Source organism: Bufo gargarizans, chromosome 6 (assembly GCF_014858855.1).
Source record: "Bufo gargarizans isolate SCDJY-AF-19 chromosome 6, ASM1485885v1, whole genome shotgun sequence".
In the NCBI taxonomy this organism is placed as follows: domain Eukaryota; kingdom Metazoa; phylum Chordata; class Amphibia; order Anura; family Bufonidae; genus Bufo; species Bufo gargarizans.
Window position 1 is genome coordinate 25549911 of NC_058085.1, and position 24220 is coordinate 25574130.

Below are 24220 nucleotides of genomic sequence, written 5' to 3' on the forward strand. Positions count from 1 at the left end.
GCCAGCAAGGACAACAGGTGCACAAACAATGTAATGTTATATACACACAATGTAATGTTAGGGATGGAATATAAGGGCTACTCTCCCTGCATTGTAAACTGGTTGGAATAATGAAGCAATCAGATTGGATTTATACAGGAGACCTGCAGATATTTGGGTCAGATAAGTCCTGCTGTCCGGTCATTTTTTGGTCATCATTCTAATTACTGATCTTTTCAGGTCGTATAAAACCTTCCACACGACTTCTCCAACCGTCTGATGACTTCTACAATATTTCTTTCACAGCTTGTGAATCCGGGTGAAGATCTGAACAATATTAATCCTACAGAGACATATGTGAGGGGTGATGAGCAGAGTACAGAGGACATTCCTACAGATAACCGCCCAGGTGAGTAGTGACCACTAAGTAACGCAGAGAGGTCTCTAAGATTCTGCTTATACAAATAAAATAAAATAAAAATCGATATATTATGTTATGTGGGAATAATATTATTATTATTATTATTGATGAGTATATATGAAAGTATAAAGGAGCAAACATAGGGAGAGACTTGTACACAATAACAATTACTAATAATAAAGTTACTCCCAAGACCATTTGGTAACTAAACCACAAATTCCTATCCCTCTACAGTACAGTGTAGTTACTATACAGATGTCTTCTCGTGTCTCTCCAGTCCCTGTCTTTGCTCTGGACCCTCCAGTTTTTTTCTCTCTCTCTCCATTCTTTCGATAATTGACAGTACAGTACCTTTGATTCTAATGGTCCGTTGTCCCAGATAGACAGTACTCGCTCACACTGGCTTTGAGAGGACAAGTATAGGCACTAATTACCAGGAAGTTGCTGAGAACAGGATACCAATACAACATATGGCTTACATTATTTTCCTAAAAATTCTTAAAAATCTGTATTTCTTACACGTGCATTAAAAAATTCACCTACACGCCTTGACATGCTATCAATGGGGTTATTAACCCCTTAGTGACCACCCATATTCCTTTTTAATGCTGTCACTAAGCAGCCTTAGGATGGGCCGCCACTTTTTACAGCGCCCAGTCTAAGCGCTGCACTGGTCCCCCTTGCAGCGGGGAGTGGGGGCCCGGCTCTAACAGCCCATACTGGCAGGAGTGCTGATCTGGGCAGTGGCGCCTGCCGCATGTAAAGTGCTGACAGAGGGAGTGGACTCCCTCTGTCTCCCATCGGCACCCCGTAAATGCCGATGTGTGTGAAGGAAGTAATTTCTTCTCTGGCGCAGCCTGCTGGTCAATGTCAGAATAGCACTGACATTAAAATGCAACGCACTATAGGGATAATGCATTGCATTTTAAAAGCAATAAAAAAAGCTGTCTGTTATAGTCCCCTTATGGGACTATTAAGTGGTAAAAAGTAAAAAAATAAAAAACTCATTTATTCATTCAACAGAATTGCTAATTTATTCTTAGTTGTCTTAGGTGTTTTATTGCAAAAAAGTAGTAAAACATAAAAAACTATATGTATTTGGTATCACTGTAATTGTACTGACCCAGAGAATAAAGATGATATGTTATTTATACTGAAAAATGAACGTCAGAAAATTTATAATGTAAAAACGCAGTGGCAGTATTGCTGTTTTTCTATCTCTCTCACAGAAAGAGTAATAAAAAAAGTTGTGTACCCCAAAAATAGCGCTATTAAAAACTACAACTTGTCCCGCAAAAAACAAGCCCTCATAAAGCTATATAGATGGAAAAATAAAAGGGCTATAGCTCTTGGAACGCGATGATGAAAAAAGGAAGAAAAAACACTTGGTCAGTAAGGCCCAAAACAGTCTGGTCACTAAGGGGTTAAAGGAGTTGTCTCATCTGAGACAATGGGGTCATATCACTAGGGTGATGGGACCCCCACATATATCAAGAACAGAGCGGGCCAAAGTGGTGGCTGGAGGACTCTGATCCGGCAACCACCAAGTGCTCTCCCCAAAAAAGTAAATGGGAGCGCACTGCGCATGACCGGCCACTAGGGATCGACCTATATTGATTTTTTTAGGGCCGATACCGATAATTTGTGAACTTTCAGGCCGATAGCGGATAATTTATATCGATATTCTGTGAATTTTCATAAAAAAATAAAATAAATTTAATTCCTACACAAATCTGCTGAAAATGAATGTTTATTGTTAACGTGTAGGTTTTTTTTTTTTTTGTAAATCTTTCTTTTTCATATATTCTTAATATATTATTATTATTATTTTTTTTTTACTAACTTTTAGCCCCCTTAGGGACTAGAACCCTTGTCCTATTCACCCTGATAGAGCTTTGTGCACACAGCAGCATGGAGCTTACCATGGCAGCCAGGGCTTCAATAGCGTCCTGGCTGCCATGGTAACCGATCGGAGCCCCAGGGTTTCACTGCTGGGGCTTCGATCGGAGGAGGAGGGGAGAGGGGACCCTGTGGCCACCAATGATTAATACTGGGGGGCTTCGGTGGGGGGGTGCACTGCGCCACAAATGTAGATAAATCTCTCATGAATTCATATACAGGAGGCGGAAGCTGGCTGCAGAATCACATAGCCGGCACCCGACCTCCATGAGCGTTAGCTGCGATCTGCGGCACCTGAGGGGTTAACTACCGCAAATCGCAGCTACCACTCATAGAGGTCGGGAGCCGTCTATGTGATTCTGCAGCCAGTTCCCGCCTCCTGTATATGAATGAATGAGACAGTTATCTTCATTGGTGGCGCAGTGGCCATAGCCCCTCCTCTTGTCCCATGTCCTCTCATTGGTGGCAGCAGCAGCACAGGGGGAGGAGACACTGCTTCCTTCTCCCCTGTGCTGCTGAGGGAACACGGAGAGCGCTGACAGCAGCGCGATCCTTGTTCCCCATACGCTATCGGAATATCGGCAAAATAGATGCTGATACCGATAACAGTCAAAAACCTCAATATCGGCCGATAATATCGGTAAAACCGATAATCGGTCGATCCCTACCGGCCACCATTCCCATTCACTTCTATGCGCCTGACGGAAATGGCCAAGCCAGTGCTGCGCATGCACAGTGCACCCTCCACCACTTTCGGGGCTCCGTTTAGGAGATAGGTGCAGGTCCCACCGCTGGTACCTGCACCTACAAGACAATAGGGGCATATCCTAGCGAATTGCCCCCATTCTCTCAGATGAGACAACTCCTTTAATATAAATGCATGAAAAATGGAAGACGTTATGGTGTGGGCCATGCAGTTTGTTTACTTGAGAGTGACAGGACTGAGATTTGGAGAGACCTCGGTGTGCACAGTGTCCTAGCTGCAGTGATGATGTTCGGGTCACAGGATTACTCTTTGGCGCTATATGTAGTTGTGTAATCGGGAAAGGCTGCAGGATAAGGCTACATTCACACAACAGTGAAAAATGGCACACAGCTGTTTTTAGAATGAATTGAAGTCAATGGCGCTATTCACGTGGCCATTTTTTTTTTATTTTTTTATTTTTTTTAAGGCCAGTGAATAGTGTTTGTGAAAAATGGGACATGTCCTATTTGTGGCCGTTTTCACTGCCAGATGGACCTCATTTAAACCAATGTGACCGTTTTTAATGGCCACTCTACTGGAGAGCATCCATGTAATGGCCGTTTATTATGGGTACACTAGTGGTAAATGGCCTTTTAGGGATAAAAATAAATTGTCTTATCCGCTTGCACACACAAGGCAGTCTCTCTTCGTGCTGAAGGATCTGTGCTACCAACGTGATGACATCACCATGCTCTCCCAGCATTATTGCTTAGGAGCACATGGTGACATCATCCCACTGAGAGTGTAGGTCCTTTAGCACCAAATGAAGAGTCTGTCTCTGCGCTTGCAAGTGGATGATTAATAATTATTACTGATGGGGGCCACCCTGGGGAACATTATTACTAACTGGGGCCACTATGGGGGACATTATGTATACTGCAGGGGTTGGTAATTAAATAAGAAAAGCAAATAAAAATAATCTAAACCATCTTCAAATAATGGCCGTTAAAAATGAATGCAAAACGTCCAGACGACCAGAAAAGGGATGCAAAAATGGTTGAAAAATAGTCATGAAAAACTGAGTGTGTCCGTTTTATGGCCTTTTTTTCACTTGTGAATGTAGCCTTAAGAGGTCATACAAAAAAGTCTCAGCACTGAACACTAGTGTTGAGCGAGCATGCTCGGCCGAATATCTGTTCGGCTCAAGCATCGCTATGCTCTGCACATGGCGGTACTCGGCCGAGTACAGCATGTGCTCGAGCGCCATGCTCGAGTCTCCTCCTCGCATGTTTCGCGGCTGCTAAGCAGCCAATAAACGTGCAGGTAAGTACTGCCATCACTGTAATGCCAGTAGCCATGTTGGCAATATAACATGCGATGACTTGGGTTCGGCTCATTGCGAGTCAGGGAGAGCTGCGGTTAGGAAGGGACAGATAGTGTAGGGAGTTTGTGATCACAATTTATTAAACGTTTCAAAGACCCAAAAGTTATTTTAAGGACTATTGTGTGTGGTGGCAGCAATTTAACCGCTTAACGCAGGATCGCAGTCCGGAGGCGGCTGTCTCAGGCAGAGTCACACATCTACGCGTCATATCGCGAGACTTCCTGTGAACGCGCGCACACAGGCACGCGCATTAACAGGATCGGCAGGTAAGCGAGTGGATCTACAGCCTGCCAGCGGCGATGGTTCGCTGGCAGGCTGTAGATACTATATTTTTTTTTAACCCCTAACAGGTATATTAGACGCTGTTTTGATAACAGCGTCTAATATACCTGCTACCTGGTCCTCTGGTGGTCCCTTTTGCTTGGATCGACCACCAGAGGACACAGGCAGCTCTGTAATAAGTAGCACCACACTACACTACACCCCCCCCCTGTCACTTATTAACCCCTGATCACGCCATATAGACTCCCTGATCACCCCCTGTCATTGATCACCCCCCCCTGTCAGGCTTCATTCAGACGTCCGTATGTGTTTTGCGGATCCGATCCGTGTATCCGCAAAACACATACGGACCCCTGAATGGAGCCTTACAGGGGGGTGATCAATGACAGGGGGGTGATCAGGGAGTCTATATGGGGTGATCACCCCCCTGTCATTGATCACACCCCCCCCCCCCCCTGTAAGGCTCCATTTAGACATTTTTTTTGGCACAAGTTAGTGGAATTTTTATTTATTTTTTTCTTCCTACAAAGTCTCATATTCCACTAACTTGTGACAAAAAATAAAATCTCACACAAACTCACCATACCCCTCACGGAATACAAATGCGTGAAATTTTTTAGACATTTCTATTCCAGACTTCTTCTCACGCTTTAGGGCCCCTAAAATGCCAGGGCAGTATAAATACCCCACATGTGACCCCATTTCGAAAAGAAGACACCCCAAGGTATTCGCTGAGGGGCATATTGAGTCCATGAAAGATTGAACTTTTTGTCCCAAGTTAGCGGAAAGGGAGACTTTGTGAGAAAAAACAAAAAAAAAAATCAATTTCCGCTAACTATTGCCCAAAAATAAAAAATCTTCTATGAACTCGCCATGCCCCTCATTGAATACCTTGGGGTGTCTTCTTTCCAAAATGGGGTCACATGTGGGGTATTTATACTGCCCTGGCATTTTAGGGGCCCTAAAGCTTGAGAAGAAGTCTGGGATCCAAATGTGTAAAAATGCCCTCCTAAAAGGAATTTGGGCCCCTTTGCGCATCTAGGCTGCAAAAAAGTGTCACACATGTGGTATCGCCGTACTCAGGAGAAGTAGGGCAATGTGTTTTGGCGTGTCTTTTTACATATACCCATGCTGGGTGAGAGAAATATCTCTCTATAATGACAACTTTGTATAAAAAAAAGGGAAAAGTTGACGTTTAGAGAGATATTTCTCTCACCCAGCATGGGTATATGTAAAAATACACCCCAAAACACATTGCCCTACTTCTTCCGAGTACGGCAATACCACATGTGTGACACTTTTGCAGCCTAGGTGGGCAAAGGGGCCCACATTCCAAAGAGCACCTTTAGGATTTCACAGGGCATTTTTAACACATTTGGATTTCAAACTACTTCACGCATTAGGGCCCCTAAAATGCCAGGGCAGTATAACTACCCCACAAGTGACCCCATTTTGGAAAGAAGACACCCCAAGGTATTCCGTGAGGGGCATGGCGAGTTCCTAGAATTTTTTATTTTTTGTCACAAGTTAGCGGAAAATGATGATTTTTTTTTTTTTTTTCTTACAAAGTCTCATATTCCACTAACTTGTGACAAAAAATAAAAAATTCTAGGAACTCGCCATGCCCCTCACGGAATACCTTGGGGTGTCTTCTTTCCAAAATGGGGTCACTTGTGGGGTAGCTATACTGCCCTGGCATTTTAGGGGCCCTGATGCGTGAGTAGTAGTTTGAAATCAAAATGTGTAACAAATGCCCTGTGAAATCCTAAACGTGCTCTTTGGAATGTGGGCCCCTTTGCCCACCTAGGCTGCAAAAAAGTGTCACACATCTGGTATCGCCGTACTCAGGAGAAGTTGGGCAATGTGTTTTGGGGTGTCATTTTACATATACCCATGCTGGGTGAGAGAAATATCTCGGCAAAAGACAACTTTTCCCATTTTTGTATACAAAGTTGACATTTGACCGAGATATTTATCTCACGACTTGTGACATCTGTTCAGCAATACCTTCTGTGTGTCAGGGGCAGAGATAGGAAGAATATTATTGAAAACAATTATATTTTTTCCATAATGTATCCACATTTTTCCTATAAAGAGTCCCTGCAGTGAATTGTCACATCTGTGCTGCAATAGCGTGTGTGCGTGTGAGGCAGTGAGGTGGCAAAAGGTAGAAGGCGGCCACCACCGAAAAGGCCCGCCACTGTTCCACGGAGCACCTATTTGCGTAAATCTCCCTTGCTGAGGGGTAATTGTTCGGCAGTATGGCGCTTTTTTGAAGAAAGTACGGACGACAAAAGAATAGTAGTTTGCAACCTGTGCCACACCAAAATGAGCCGGGGCGTGAACACTAGCAACCTCACTAGCAAGATCAGCCACATGTTATCAAAGCACCCTAATAGGTGGGCCGAACGCCTGGGTCCACAATCTGTGTCTGCGGGTCACACCACTGCCTCCTCTTCCCCTGTGTTACGTGCTGGTCAATCCCCTGTCAAAGACACAGGCCCGGATGCCTCCCGTCCTGCACCTGGACCTTCGCAAGCACCATCAGCAACCACATCCACAAATGTCATTATTCCAGGCATTTGAACGCAAGCGCAAATACCCAGCCACCCACCCACAGGCCATAGCACTAAATGCGCAGCTTTCCAAATTACTGGCCCTGGAAATGTTGCCATTTAGGCTTGTGGACACTGAGGCCTTCGGCAGCCTGATGTCGGCTGCCGTCACTCATTACACAGTCCCCAGCCGCCACTATTTTTCAAGGTGTGCCATGCCAGCATTGCACCAACATGTGTCCCTTAACATCACACGTGCCCTGACCAATGCAGTTACTGGGAAGGTCCACTTAACCATGGACAAGTGCTTTCGGCCAGGGACACTACATTTCCCTGACTGCACACTGGGTGAATGTTGTGGAGGCCGGGAGCCACTCTTACCCTGGGATGGCACAGGTACTACCGATGCCAAGGATTGCGGGCCCCAATTCCATCAGGGTTTCCGCCACCACCTACGTTAGTGGCTCCAACCCCCACTTTTCATCCTCCCCTGCCTCCTCCACTTCCACCTCCGAATTATCCGCGTGCAGCACCAGTCAGCCATCAGTCGGTAGCAGGAAGCAGTGTAGCACTGCAGTGGGGAAGCGGCAACAGGCCGCGCTGAAGCTGATCTGCCTAGGTGACAAACAACACACCGTCGCAGAGCTGTGGCAGGGTATAAGAGACCAGACTGCGCTGTGGCTGTCGCCACTCAACCTAGAACCAGGCATGGTTGTGTCTGATAATGGCCATAACTTGGTTGCGGCTTTGGAGCTGGACAACCTTAGACACATCCCATGCCTTGCCCACGTATTCAACCTTGTGGTTCAGTGGTTTCTAAAAACATAGCCCAATTTTCCTGAGCTTCTGGTGAAGGTGCGCCTCGGGTGTGCACATTTCCGCAAGTGACCGGCAGCTTCAGTCGGTCTGTCAACGCTGCAGCAGCGCTTGAAATTGCCAGCTCACCAGCTGTTGTGCGACGTGAGCACGTGCTGGAACTCCACGTTCCACATGTTGGCCAGGCTTTGGGAGCAACAGAGGGCAGTTGTGGAATACCAGTTGCAACATGGTCATCGCCTTTCCAGTCAGCTTCCGCTATTCACAAGCGAGGATTGGGCATGGATGTCTGACCTCTGTGAGGTTTTATGCAACTTTGAGGAATCAACACAGATGGTGAGTGGCGATAACGCTATTATCAGCGTCACCTTCCCACTTCTGTGTCTTCTCAAATGCTCGCTGCTCACAATTAAGGACGACGCTTTGCTTGTGGAAAAGGGGGAAGACATTACACATGTTGATGATAGCCAGACCACCCTCAGTTCGTCTTCTCAGCGCGAATTGGAGGCTGAAGAGGAGGAGCAGGAGACGGCTGCTTCCGTTACAGAGGGTAGTACCCATGGAAGTTTAATTCTATCTGTTCAGCGTGGGTGAACAGAAGAAGAGGATGAGGAGATTGGGAGTGATTCTCCTGATGAAGACTATGAAGTCTCGCCTGCTGGTACTCTGGCACACATGGCTGACTTCATGTTAGGCTGCCTTTCCCGCGACCTGCACGTTATACGCATTTTAAACAACATAGATTACTGGTTGTTCACCCTTCTCGACCCCCATTACAAAGAGCACTTCTCATCTCTCATTCCTCTGGTGGAGTGGACAAGCAAAATGGTGCAATACCAGAAGATCCTTGTTGAAAAATTGCTCCACAATTTTCCATCTGACAACGCTGGCAGCAGAGTCCGTACTTCCTTGACCAACCGAGGAGGGGAGACAAGGGGAACACGCAGCAGTTCCAACAATGGCAGGGCAACACTCTCCAAAGCCTGGGACAGTTTCACGACACCCCGCCAGCACCCTCACCCTGATGTGCGGCCTACTGCCACAAGGAGAGAAAAATTTGGAAGATGGCAAAGGAGTACATAGCAGACCGTGTCAGCGTCCTCAATGATCCCTCAGTAGAGATGTCCCGAACTATTCGCCGGCGAACAGTTCCCGGCAAACATAGCTTGTTCGCCGCGGCGGGTGAACATATGCGATGTTCGGTCTGCCTCCTATACATCATCATTGAGCAAACTTTGACCTTGTACCTCACAGTCAGCAGACACATTCCAGCCAATCAGCATACCCTCCCTCCCAGACCCTCCCACCTCCTATCAAAAAGCAAGGACAGCATCCATCTTAGATTCATTCTGAAGCTGCAGTGTCACAAATTTGACTAAGTTGTAATCCCAATGCGATTAATACAGGTTATATTAATAGCATTGCGAATTCAACTTAGAGCTGGGTTCCTAATGGTTGTATTTGCTAGAATATAACGAAGATTGAGAATATAGCTCTATATTCGTTATATTCGTCAATTCTAGCAAAACAGTCATTAGGAACTTGGCTCTAAGTTGAATTCACAATGCGATTAATGCAGGTTATATTAATCGCATTGCAAATTCAACTTGCCATACTCTGCGTCAACTATGTAATTTTCCATGGGAGTTTTGCCATGGAACCCCTCCGACATGCCACAGTCCAGGTTTTAGTCCCCTTGAAACAACTTTTCCATCACTATTGTGGTCAGAAAGAGTGTGGGTTTTAAAATTCGCCTGCCTTTTGAAGTCTATGGCGGTTCGCCAGTTCGCGAACATTTGCGGAAGTTCGCGTTCGCCGTTCGCGAACGGAAAATTTTATGTTTGCGACATCTCTATCCCTCAGTGCATTACAACTACTAGGTGTCCAAGCTGGACACTTGGCACGAACTGGCGCTCTACGCTTTGGAGGTGCTGGACTGCCCTGCCGCCAGCGTTTTCTCTGAGCGTGTATTTTGTTCTGCTGGTGGCATTATAACCGATAAGCGTATCCGCCTGTCAACTGAAAATGCTGACAGGTTGACTCAAGGTCTGGATTGACCATGACTTCTCGACTCCACCAGAGGAATGCTGATGAACATAAAGGCACTTTACATGTGTTGTTTTTAATGTAGTTAATAGACTGTATTCCCATGCACCCGTTCTACCACAAACAAGGGTATATGGTAAAATCTTCCTTTTCTCATCCTCCACCTCCTCTTCCGCCATATCAACATGCATTGCTTATTCGTCGCATATATGGCTTTTGAATATAATTTTTTAGAGGGTCCGCTCACCTGCAAGTCCGCAACTCAATGTGAATGAGGCCCTCCTTTATGTGATATACAGGTTGCATCGGAGTGCCTCTTACTTGTAATTTTTGGCAGCACTTGCACTTTATATACAAGTAAATATACAGGAAATAATGTTTTCAATCAACTTTTCCTATAAAATCGTTGTTTTTTTGGGGTTTTTTTTTGTTTTTTTTTTACTTTGGTTTTGTACGTAAAACCTTTAATTATATTGTGGGCCTGATGATCAGTTTAAGGCCTTTTAAGCAGCAGCAGCAGCAGCATGGTGATAAAAATGAGTGGCAAGGTGACATACTGTGGAGATGGCAGCATGAGGAGGCCACATAGTGGCACAATGACTGAGTCTGGATAAAAGACTAAGGCCACAGATTATTTAGAAAGATGCAGATGGAAACAAATCTGTGGAGCTGTATCACAGTCACCTGCAGATTAATGCAGACCAGGGGCGTAGCTATAAGGGAAGCAGGGGAAACTGCAGCTTTGGGGCCCTGGCCCAGAAGGGGTCCATCCAGGAGGAGGAGGACTAAAGGATTTGGTCAGGGCCCCCTCAACAGTATTACACAATGAAATTATATACAGTGACAGTATAGACAGTGTATAAAACGAATGGAACAGCTGCCGGCCCTGGTCCGAGAGAGCGATCTTTACTAGCCACAGGAATAGGGGCGGCATGAAAGGAAGGGGGTTGCTAAAAAATTACTGTGGGATGGAGCCCCATTCAAAGATTTGCTGTGGGGCCCAGTCATTTCTAGCTACGCCACTGATGCAGCCCACAAAAGCAAGTTGAGTTTATCGATTCCAAAACCTTAATTAAATTGTGGGCCTGGTGATCAATTTAAGGCCTTTTAAGCAGTATCAGCCGCAGCATGGTGATAAAAATGAGTGGCAAGGTGACATGGTGTGGAGATGGCAGCATGAGGAGGCCACATAGTGGCACAATGACTGTCACGGTGGGGAGTGGGGAAACCCCCCCCCACCCCACCCCACCGTGAGGTGTCAAAGGGTAAAAGGGGATCAGCCTGGCCCTAAAGGAGTAATAATGGAGCAGGTCACCTCCTACAGCATCCCTAATCCTCTCCCTGACTCCTCACCGTATGAGCGGACCCCGATGGTGGGAAGACTCATACTCAGGATTCCTAGAGACTCTAAGTCACCCTGGTAATCCCTCACCAAGGAGCAGGGAAGAGACGACCTGTTCATCCCAGTCATGGAGGAACAGAAGTCTATATCTGAGGCCAGGCTGCAAGGAGAAGGGAACACATACAGCATAAGGAGATGGCAGGTAAGCAAAACCAATAACCCACTTACCTGCCACAGACACACTGACTGGTACCCGTGCGCTAGTGCTGCTGTCCACACCAACATTAAAGGACACAGCACAGACCACAAACCACAGAGGAACCCAGGACACCCATAGCTGCAATAAACATGAGAGAGGGGAATGTCTAGCAAAACATGCTGGACACCAAACACCACCAGACATGTAACACCAAACTAGACATACAAACACCCTGAACATAACCCACTCCATACAAATAGGGACAGGAAGGGAAGGAGACACCGGGATGACATTGGTGACCACAAGGGTGGCACTCACTGGACAGATGGAACACCCTGGACTGGAGCAGAGCTCTAGCACCAACCACAGCTGAAGTACAACTGACTCCAGCCAGGAAACCACAGAAGATATAAGCCAAGTGACCACACCCAGTCATGGAGTTAACCCTTACAGCACCAGACAGAGGGAGGCTACAACTTAAAGGGGAAGTACGCACATAAGCATACCAAAGACGTAACCACCGGCAACAGCATGCGTGGCAACCATGTCACGGCAATCACCCAGAAGGCCGAGACACTGCCACCGCATGCTCTCACAGCAACACGTTGCCGCGGGCAACCGCAAGTGTGGCAACAGTGTCACAGCGTACACCATCATGACAATGACAGAGTCTGGCTAAAAGACTGAGGTTACAGATTGTTCAGAAAGATGCAGATGGAAACAATTCTGTAGAGCTGTATGATGGTCACATGCAGATTAATGCAACCATCAAAATCAAGTTGGGTTTGTCGGTTCCACTTCAGCTCACCAGCAGGCCCGCAACTCAAATCTTTTACAGGGTCAGCTCAGCTACAGGCCCTCGCATATAATTTTTTAGAGGGTCAGCTCAGCTGCAGGCCATCGCATATAATGTTTTATAGGGTCAGCTCACCTGCAGGCCCGCAACTCATGCTGCCTTACTTTGAAGTAGTAGCCATAGCCGTTTATCAGGCTCCCTCTCCGAAATCGAACAATGATTTCCCGTTACCAGTGGTCACCATGTTATGCGCATAAAAGAACATCGAAAGTTGATAGGGAAGATATCAAAATGGATTGTGGACGTCACGGGAACATGCGATCAGGCAGAAGTTATCTAGAGTCAACAAAGCTGCAGCAGGGCCTCTCCTGTATAATGTTTCCTCATCCAAACTACCGCAGTGACATTCCCTGTAATTTTGTATTGCTCATTCCAATAACAGGGCATCTTAAGAGTCCTGTATTGTTATTTATCGTCACTACTTCCACGAGTCGGGAGTGTATGATTTGCGCGCCACCCGCTTGCCTTCCTTGGATGTGGTAGCCGTTTCTCAGGCTTCCTCCCCGGAATCAAACATTGATTCCCTGTTACCCGTAGTTTATAATGGTTTTGAGCTGACAATTACATGAAAAGTTGATAGGCCAGACATCCGAATGGATAGTCTCCGTCACTGGGACGTGCCATCGGCCCCAGGTTAACTAGAGTCACCAAAGCGGCAGCAGGCCACCGCTCATAATGTTTTAGATTGTCAGATCAGCAGGCCCTTGCTCCTAATGTTTTTAAGGGTCACCAGCAGGCCATCAATCATAATTTTTAAAGGGTGTGTATGATGCCCTCCTTTATGTGTAACTAAGGGTGTATCGGAGTGCCTCTTACTTGTTATTTTTGGCAGGACTTGCACTTTATATACAAGTAAATATTCAGGAAAGCATGTTTTCTATCAATTTTACCTTTAAAATCAATTTTAATTTTTTCCTTGGTTTTGTGCATTTTTATTGTCATTATGTAAAAGTGGCGTACTATTCGGACAACATAGTTCCCAGCAGCGGCCATCGAGTCTAAGATGCATCCATACATCCTCCCTATGCTATTACAGAACCATTTCAGTGGTGTTACCAACAATTTCTGACATTTTCTTATGAACCGGGCACCCTCCCATCTTCAGAGCAGGGGGGGTACCTGGTTTAATGCTCGGGTTCTCCCATTGACTTCCATTATACTCGGGTGCTCAGTCGAGCACCCGAATATCACGATGTGTTCGGCCCGAGCACCTGAGCACTACGGTGATCGATCAACACTACTGAGCACCAGATATTTGCCTGCTTCTGGGAAGAGCATGATGTGCTCTGTGATACTTTAACTTTATTCACAGTATAGGAGCTTCACTGATGTAAAGGGGACACTAAGGGACAGCACAACTGCAGGGGTGCACAAAGGGTGCATAACTACTGTTTGGAGACCTCAAGAGGACATTCTACTGAGTGGGACACTTAGGGAGCATCAGTACTGTGAAGAGGGCACTAAGGGGGAATTCCACTGTGAAAGGGACACTGAGGGGAGATAACTACAGGTATTGTGTGGGGCACTAAGAGGGGATTCGCCGCCTCTTTTCCAGCACTAGGAATGCTTTAATTTATATATCTTTTAAATGACTGATTGGATGGGGGTTGCAGGGAAGTTTCTCAAGGTGGAGACCAGCGTTTTCTAGTTATGCCCCTCGGTCTACTATTAGATTGTGGTCTGTTTGGCCACCACTGTTTGTGTGCCATGTCTTGTACTTTCTGTGGATTTTTTATATGGAAAAATTATAAAACTTCAATACAATTTTAATTTTATTCATCAATAATAAAATGTGTTTTATTCTTGGCAGATGACTGTACCAGGAACTTAGAGAAACATCTGGTATCTTCAAATTTTGAAGTAGATGATTGTGGTATCACACGAGATACATTTGAAGAGCATGCCAATATGCAAGATATACTCTCATCCAATCACAGTAACAATGCATCATTTAATTCTTTTAAACAGCTCCGATCTTCTCATTTATCAAAGAATGTAACATGGAATAAAAGTCACAGAAGAGGTGCTAAACATCAAACAGCTCACGTAAAAGAGAAGACATTTTCATGTTCAGAATGTGGGAAAAGTTTTAACCGTAAATCATATCTTGTTATACATCAGAGAATTCACACAGGGGAGAAGCCATTTTTATGTGCAGAATGTGGGAAATGTTTTAACCGTATAGCAGATCTTGTTATCCATCAGAGAATTCACACAGGAGAGAAGCCATTTGCATGTTCAGAATGTGGGAAATGTTTTAACCATAAATCAGATCTGCTTAAACATCAGAGAATTCACACAGGGGAGAAGCCATTTTCATGTTCAGAATGTGGGAAATCTTTTAACCGTAAACAATATCTTGTTATACATCAGAGAATTCACACAGGGGAGAAGCCATTTTCATGTTCAGAATGTGGGAAATGTTTTAAGTTGAAATCAGAATTTGTTATACATCAGAGAAATCACACAGGGGAGAAGCCATTTTCTTGTTCAGAATGTGGGAATTGCTTTAACAGTAAATCAGGTCTTGATAGACATCAGAAAATTCACACAGGGGAGAAGCCATTTTCATGTTCAGAATGTGGGAAATGTTTTAACCGTAAACACTATCTTGTTATACATCAGAGAATTCACACAGGGGAGAAGCCATTTTCATGTTCAGAATGTGGGAAATGTTTTAACAGTAAATTAAGTCTTGATAGACATCAGAAAATTCACACAGGGGAGAAGCCATTTTCATGTTCAGAATGTGGGAAATGTTTTAACAGTAAATTAAGTCTTTATAGACATCAGGAAATTCACACAGAGGAGAAGCCATTTTCATGTTCAGAATGTGGGAAATGTTTTAAACGTAAATCACATCTTATTAAACATCAGAAAATTCACACAAGGGAGAAGCCATTTTCGTGTTCAGAATGTGATGTGTTTCAACCATAAATCATCTCTTGTTAATCATCAAAAAACCCACATATAAGGGAAGCCATCTTTATGCTTAGCCCATTAGGGACCTCCCTTATGTGTTTTATGGTGGTCACTAACTGGCTTTATTCCTTCAGATACTCCTTTTTTACAGGAAGATAAAACAGCGCCTTGCTTTCAGTTACCAGAGGTAGCTGAGGGCTTGGAGCGATGATTGGGACCGCCGTGGGAGCTCCCCAAACAAACATAGTCGCTTGTCTTGAATGAATATTGGTGATCAAATGACAGATCTAGTTAAAAGTAAAACTAAACTTATATATATATATATATATACACACACACAGTATATCTCCTCTAAACACATGTTTGGTGAGAGAGAAAAAATAAAATAAAAACAGTATTCCACCCTGTCTGTGATCTGTATGGGGACCCTCCATTCCTGTAAAACTGCAAATACAGGGGCCTATATGTGAAAGTCCAAAAAATAGAGCTGGATTCCCAAAAGAGCTGGGGTCCAGACATGTGGAAAAAGGGGCGTCATTCACACTTGTAAATGGCCAGTTCTTTGTATCAAGTGGAATGACCGATAGGATGTAACAAAGTTTATAAGGCTGAAAAAATACATCTGTCCATCCAGTTGAGCCTGTTATCCTGCAAGTTGATCCAGAGGAAGGCAAAAAATAATAATAATGTGAGCTAGAAGCTAATTTTCCCCACTTTAGAGGGAAAACATTTGTTCCAGACTCCAATCAGAATAACTCCCTGGATCAACGACCCCTCTCTAGTAGCTATAGCCTGTAATATTATTACACTCCAGAAATACATCCAGGCCCCTCTTGAACTCTTTAGTGAACTCACCATCACCACCTCCTCAGGCAGAGAGTTCCATAGTCTCACCGCTCTTACCTTAAAGAATCCTCTTCTATGTTTGTGTACAAACCTTCTTTCCTCCAGATGCAGAGGATGTCCCCTAGTCACAATCCTGGGGATAAAAAGATTATGGGAGAGATCTCTGTACTGACCCCTGATATATTTATACATAGTTTTTAGATCTCCCTTCAGTCGTCTTTTTTTCTAAAGTGAATAACCCTAATTTTGATCTTTCTGGTTACTGTAGTCCACCCATTCCAGTAATTACTTTAGTTGCCCTCCTCTGAGCCCTCTTCAGCTTTGCTATGTCTGCCTTGTTCACAGAAGCCCAGAACTGTACACGGTCCTCCATGTGTGGTCTGACTAGCGATTTGTAAAGTGGCAGGACTATGTTCTTATGGGCACTTATGCCCCTTTTGATGCAACCCATTCTCTAATTGCCCTTGGCAGCAGCTGCCTGACACTGGTTTCTACAGGTTAGTTTGCTGTTCACTAAAATTCCTAGGTCCTTTTCCATGTCACTGTTACGCAGTGTTTTACCATTTAGTATGTACTGCTGACTTGCATTATTCCTCACCTGCCACTTCTCTGCCCAAGCCTCCAATCTATCCAGATCCCTCTGTAGTAGCATACTGTCCTCTTTCATTTTAATTACTTCAAAAACTGATATTTTACTTTGCAAGCCTTCTACAAGATCATTAATAAATATATTGAAGAGAATAGGGCCCAATACTGACCCCTGAGGTGCTCCACTAGTGACAGTGACCCAATCTGAGTGTGTACCATTAATAACCACCCTCTGTTTTCTATCACTGAGCCAGTTGCCCACATGCAGACATTTTCTCCCAGTCCAAGCATTCTCATTTTATATACTAACCTTTTATGTGGTACAGTGTCAAATGCTTTGGAGAAGTCCAGATATACGACATCCATTGATTCGCCACTGTCAAGTCTAGAACTTACTTCCTCATAGAAACTGATTAAATTAGTTTGACATGACTGATCCCTCATGAAGCCATGCTTATATAGCATTATTTTCTTATTTTTATTAAGGTACTCCAAGATAGTGCAGATAGAGACCTACATGCTATCTTCCCCTCCCTAGTTTAAACACTTCTCCAACCTTCTAGCTATCTTCTACCACAAAACAGCTGCCCCTTCCCCATAGAGTCTGTAGCTGACAGAGAAGTCGGCCCTATTCTCCAGGGACCCAAACCCTGCCTTCCTTTACTAGTTCTTGGTCTACTTGTTAACCTCCCTAATTTCCCACTGCCTGTCTTGTGTGACTCGTGGTTCAGGTAGTATTTTGGAAAACACTACGTTTGAGGTCCTTGCCCTAAGCTTGTGACCTAAATCCCTAAAATCATATTTAAGGACGCTCCACCTACCTCTAACTGAGCATGGGACAGCCCAGGGGTAGTAATAGAGAGAGGGGCTACCACTGATAAGAGTAAGCCTGTGTGACACACCATAAATCTATGGGAGTAGTGTATCTTTCAACCATACCTGGTGAAGCACAAAACCAGGGCCTGATATAAAAGGAAAACAATCTGCCTATTCCAGTCCCGGTCTGTTCTACCCCTATAAGTATTTGTAACATAAAAAAAAACTGTCAGCTCTGGTCTTACTGGGCACATTTCATCAGTAATGTGCAAGTTCTCCCAAAAAGTGACCAGGCTAGGATTGCCTAATTACATAGAAGCCGTTACTCGTCTTCCACGAGAAATATCATCTTAATCTGTACACCCTGACCAAAATGTACCTGTAGATAAACCCAACAAGTGGGGTCCCCGCCACCCCTGTATTTGTAGAAGTCATGTGCTTCACTCATCTCACATGAATTTACCAGTGGGGGAATCCTTGATTATTTTTTAGTGTATGTCCCACCAGCTCTGGATTGTTTAGTTTTATAATTGAAGATGACATGATATAAAATATATTCATTGGATTTTGCATTTGTGTCCATTTTGAGTTAAGAAATTTGAGTTAAGAGTTTGTGTGTTAACCCTGCTACATCTGTACTTCTAGAAGTAATGACAATAGCTCGGATGGGGAGGGGTGGTAGTGATCCTTTACTGTTCTTATGGATGGTGATTGCTTGTTTTTTGCACATAGTGGTTTCTACATTGCCAGGCAGGGCCATTATGCCGCACAAGCATCACTTGCCACATTTGGATGCCCCAGTTATAAAGAAAATTGCAAAATAAATTATGTGTAAATGTCCCAACATCCAAAGTGTATTTTAAAAGTATCAAAATATATCATAAAATACAAGTGTGAATAAAATAGAAAAATAGTCTACACCTGTTGAAACCGTCAGCATAGTCGGCCTTTTCACATGAAACAAAAAAAAACTATTAAAATGACCAAGACAGGGAACCAATTTTAACCATTTCTTTTGGTGTCAATTTGCATATTTAAATAATAAGCAGCTGGAGTTTGAAATTAAACAACTTTTTTCCCCCAAATAAAACTAAATAAAGATTAAAAAAAACTCTAAAAACAAATTACCAAAGAACCCCTATGTAACATGTAAAAACAATACCAAAAATTTGTTGGGTTGCACAAGAAGTAAAAATGATGCTTGGACCATTAAACCGCCCCATGCTTTAATTGACTAAAATGCGTATGTCATTAAAGGGGTTTTCCAGTAATGTGATCTTGATGGCCTGTTGTCAGGATAGGCCATAAGTATCAGATTGGTGGGGGTGCCAGGTGTCAGACCCCCCACCTATCAGTTGCTCTACAGTAGCTCTGGCACCAGAACTCCAAAGATCCATCTATTGTGCCTTAGACAGAGATGGTGACCAATCTCTTCAGTTAAAGCAGCTCCGACATAACAGTATTCATCCACTACACCATGGTGGAAACGGTTTTGAAATTCATATCATTTTAAGGGTTAACAAAGTGATTTTTGTAAAGACTGTTGACTTGGGTAATAAAGCACAACTGCAGAGAACATCTGGGTCAACAGTTTATAGAACGTCCTGCCTCATCATCCTGTCATATTCTATAGAAACATCCTGTTATATGTTCTATGCAAAGTATCGACTAACCTGCCTAGTTATAGCGATTATTATTATATAGCTTATTTATTTATTGCTTACATAAGGAACCTTATATAAAGCCTGGACTCCTAGTATAATCGGACAGCTGCTTAGCAGAGCTTGACAACATTGTATCGTGTGTTATTTAGTTGTCTCACTGTCGGCAGGAAATAAAGATTGCCTACCTTCTGATTCAGGTGACTTTGTGCCTAATTGATAGATATTTAACATAAAACTAAGCAGATGGGAATATATTTCTGATAAAGATTTTGAATATATATATGGAATATGTGGAGTTAGGATTTAATGTCTGCCCATTTGCTCAGGTGAAGGTAATTGGCAGAGGAAACAGGCTCAAAAGGTGGCCCTGCTTCAAAGCAGACCGAGTTTACATGTCGCACTCGGCTCAGACAAGCTGGCAGCTCAGCTCCACTGATGGGGCACTGAGTTGGTCAACAACTAGAAACAAACTCCCCACACATTATGGAACTCATAAGACATTGCCCGTACATCTCATAAATACACCACTGACGTCTTTGAGGCCCTGGGACCGAGACAGACTTTCTCCTGGTCTTCGTTTGCCTGTGGGACATGGGAGATATGGAGAACTCCTTCTGATGAGGAGCTAGGATTCATAATGGGTTTTTGGATCTCTGGCTGCCAAGCCAAAAGGAGGAAGAGTGGGATCCTCCCGGGAAGGAAGGGGGGGTGACCCCCTAAAGTTTAAGTGCCCGTGCAGGACAGAGGTGATTGTCTTGCTCTGAAGAGAGGTCACAGGGTGTCATGTTTGGAGAGAGGTAGAAACTCGCTGTCCTCACTGCCTCCCATGTGACATAATCCAAGAATTCTACAAGATTACAACATTAATGGACCACATATGTATCTGGTAGCTGACTTTTATCTGTTAACTCTCACTGTACCATCATCTGTATTTGCATAGATGACCACTGTATATAATTTGTGTATATAGTGTTATGTCTAGTGCGCCCTTAAAGGGGTTGTCTCACTTCAGAAATGGCATTTATGTAGAGAAAGTGAATACAAAGCACTTACTAATGTATTATTATTATCCGTATTGCTTCCTTTGCTGGCTCGACTAATTTTTCCATCACATTATACAGGTCTCTTTTCCATGGGTATGATCACCCTTCAATCCAGGATTGGTGGCCATGTTTGCACACTATAGGAAAAAGTGCTGGCCTATGTGCATTCCTATGGTCCCGGCCACCAGAGAAGCCAGTGCTTTTTTCTTTAGTGTGCAAGCACGGCCACCGATGCTGGATTGCAGAGTGGTCGTGGCCATGGAAAAGACATGTATAATGTGATGGAAGAATGTGTCTAGCCACCAAAGGAAGCAATATGGACAATAGCAATATATTAGTAAATTCTTTGTATTAACTTTCTCTACACGATAAATGTAATCTGCAGAAGTGAGACAACCCCTTTAAGGCAATTAAATATATAGTTTAATCTTGTGCTGTTCTGTTGTCTCAATCCACAAATTCACACATCCGTGGCTCAGTATTATGTTACATGCTACCTTGGTTGGTGTCTGACCCGATATAACTCTGTTAATGGACCGGGCTTATATCTAATGAGGAACTGGTGGCAGTCTACTGGGCTAGCAGGGCTATGTCTCACTGCGGCAGTGAAAGGGCTCTCTTAGCCTGTCAGGGTTACGGTATGTCATATATCACCACTTGAAAAATGGCAAAAAAAATCATATTTAGCATGGCTGGATCTTAGCAAAGAAGAAATGGGAGTGAGACAAAACATTTTTTGAGCATTCAATTTAATGAAAAAAGCGAATTAACTGAGACAGGCTGTTTCTCAGCTGATCAAAAGTTTAGGACCACACCTCCCCCCAAAAAAATCCCCCCCCCCCAAAACAGAAATCCAACTTCCAAACATGAACTTAGTAATGAGTAGCTCCGCCATTATTGTTTATCACTTCAAATATTTGTTTCGGCATGCTTGATGCAAGCGTTTCCATGAGGTGAGTGGGAACATTTCTCCAAGTGGTGAAGACGGCCGCACGAAGGACATCTACTGTCTGGAACTGTTGTCCATTTTTGTAAACTTCCCTTGCCGTCCATCCCCAAAGGTTCTCAATTTGATTTAGATCAGGGGAACACGCAGGATGGGCCAAAAGAGTGATGTTATTTTCCTGGAACAAGTCCCTTGCATTGTGTACTGTAGCGTTGTCCTGTTGAAAAACCCAGTCGTTACCACACAGACGAGGGCCCTCAGTCATGAGGAATGCTCTCTGCAAACCTCTGGACATAGCCAGCGGCTGTTTGACGCCCCTGCACTTCCTGAAGCTCCATTGTTCCACTGAAGGAAAAAGCACCCCAGCCCATTATGGCGCCCCCTCCACTGTGGCGCGTAGAAAACATCTCAGGTGGGATCTGCTTGTCATGCCAGTAACGTTGGAAACCATCAGGACCATCAAGGTAAAAAAAAAATCGCATCAGAGAATAAAACTTTCTTCCACCTTTGAATGTCCCATGTTTGGTGCTCTCTTGCAAAGTCCAAACGAGCAGTTCTGTGGCGTTCAAGGAGACGAGGTCTTTGAAGACGTTTTTTGTTTTTGAAGCCCTTCAGTCTCAGATGCCGTCTGATTGGGGCTGCGGTCAGCACCAGTAAGGGCCTTAATTTGGGTCGAAGATCATCCAGTGTCTTGACGGACAGCCAATTGGATCCTCCGGCTTAGTGCTCTTTTCGGTCTTCCACTTGACTTTTTTGTTCCATAACCCTCAGGATCATTTAAGAAATTCCAAATGACTGTCTTACTGCGTCCCACCTCAGCAGCGATGTTGCGCTGTGAGAGACCCTGCTTATGCAGTCAACCACCCCACCACGTTCAAAAAGGGAGAGTTTTTTTTTGCCTTTGCCATCACAACGTGTGACTACCTGACCGAAAATGACAATGAATCCACATCTTTGCACAGATTTGGCCTTTTAAAGGCATGTGGTCCTAAAATTTGGATCAGCTGTAAAACAGCCTGTTTCAGTTTAATCGTTATTTTCAGTCAAATGAATGCTCAAAAAATGTTTTGTCTCACTCTCATTTCTTCTTGTTGCATGTTGAAACTCTACTTGGATCCTTAAGATCCAACAATGCAAAATATGATTTTTTGCCATTTTTCAAGTGGTCTTAAACTATTGATCAGGACTGTATACATATATATTAAAAAAAATATTCGTAAGGGATTGCTCTCTCAGGGGGTTTGAAATCACAGACTTCTCCTCTGACAACTGGGTTCAAGTCCAAAAGGTGCTTTATTTCGGCACTTCAGCGCCATCACACACATAAACATAGAAAATAAACACCTGCCCATCAGGGCTCCACCTAATACATGTGTTGTCTCTACCTCACCTATAGAGTGCCGGTCACACACTGAATTAGATCTGGCTTCCTCAGCCATATACGGTCCAGAAGCCTCCAGGCTGTGACCACAACAGCAGCCTTGGGGGGGGGGGGGGGGGAAGAGATGATCCAGAAGTCCTCCCGACTCTTACCATGCGACCCTCTTTTCTGAGGCATCGCTGGGCCCCCCAAACGTCAGGCTTTACAAAGGCTCGTGGCCCCTCAGTCCTCCTGGCTGAGACCACACAGAGCCTCTCAGGCCTCAGAGGGTTGTTTTATTCTTTCTTGATTACATTAGCAGGCCTCACCTGCGATCACCTCTGGCAAAAGACAATACATGTAGGGGAAGGGTGTGGACTGGCAGATCCCACTACCAAATCTATACCCCAGTCCACATAAAATCCAGCCCAGAACAACATCTAGACAAAACTGTCTCGGCAAACTACACTCTGCTGAAACCACAGCAGCTTTCAGGATTTCAGTTATCTCACCCAGCTGAGGTATCTGGGTGGGATATACATGCCTCCCAGCACTTATATTTTACACATCACTACTATAGATCATATAAAACCGGTATGACAAAACTGTAAAGAAAGGTTATTGAATATTATGTTAGGACAATCTGAAAACTTTTTGTCACCCTAATGATATTGATCTAGGTGCGCAGGTCCACCCAAGCCAGCCAACAAATCTGAAGTAACTTTGAGGCTTACTGGCTCTCAGTCAGATGAGAGCTGGTGTGGAATGTCTCATAGTGCACAAGGTTACCATTATGCTGACTTAGCCTGTCATCTGTCTCATGGATAGATTGATGGCTTGCACCTACCTGGCTTTTGGCATATAGCCTTTGTGTGGTTGTCTATTGTATGCCTTAGATAATAGGAGTCCAAGACCCATCCAGCTATTCTCCTAACGCTGTTTCCAAACCATTTTGATGGGGTTTCCATCAATTTCTAACCTTTTTTCGTTAACCAGATACCCTCCTCTCTTCCGAGCAGTGGGTGCCTGGGGTTCTCCTATTGACTTCCATTGTGCTCGGGGGCTTGGTAGAGCACACAAGCATACCGATATGTTCAGCCAGAGCACACAAGCACTTTGGTGCTCGATCAACACTAGTAGTGTGGGTTTTGGTCCCATCACAGACACCGGACCTCTTAACCAGTAATGTCACTGTTATTACATGTAAAACGCTAGTGGCTGGGGCACATTCACATTAGAACAGAGAACACAATCATCACTAACTCTTTCTGGACATTCATTTTGTGGATACTACAACCAGTGGATTATGTCCCTCTCTAGAAAGACAGATAGTACACTCATTGACAAAACAAAATAACACAACCAGATAGAAATGTCAGATTGCTGCTAAACTTTGCATTCAGTTATGTCTCGGGCAGATATGTAAATGATTACAGTTGCGGTCTGATTAGACACTGGGTCTTGTCACAAGAGGGCATAAAAGTGCTTCCCAAACTGATCTATAGAAAGGCTAATTTTGGGTAGTGTACCTTTTGGTGAGATATCAGTGACTGCTAGACATGCCTCTATGA

At 44.2% G+C, this 24220-nt stretch overlaps 1 pseudogene; it reads left to right on the forward strand.

Moving 5' to 3' along the window:
* Window positions 1–333: 333 nt before the first annotated feature.
* LOC122940404 overlaps window positions 334–24220 on the forward strand; it is a 254437-nt pseudogene continuing 230550 nt past the window's right edge.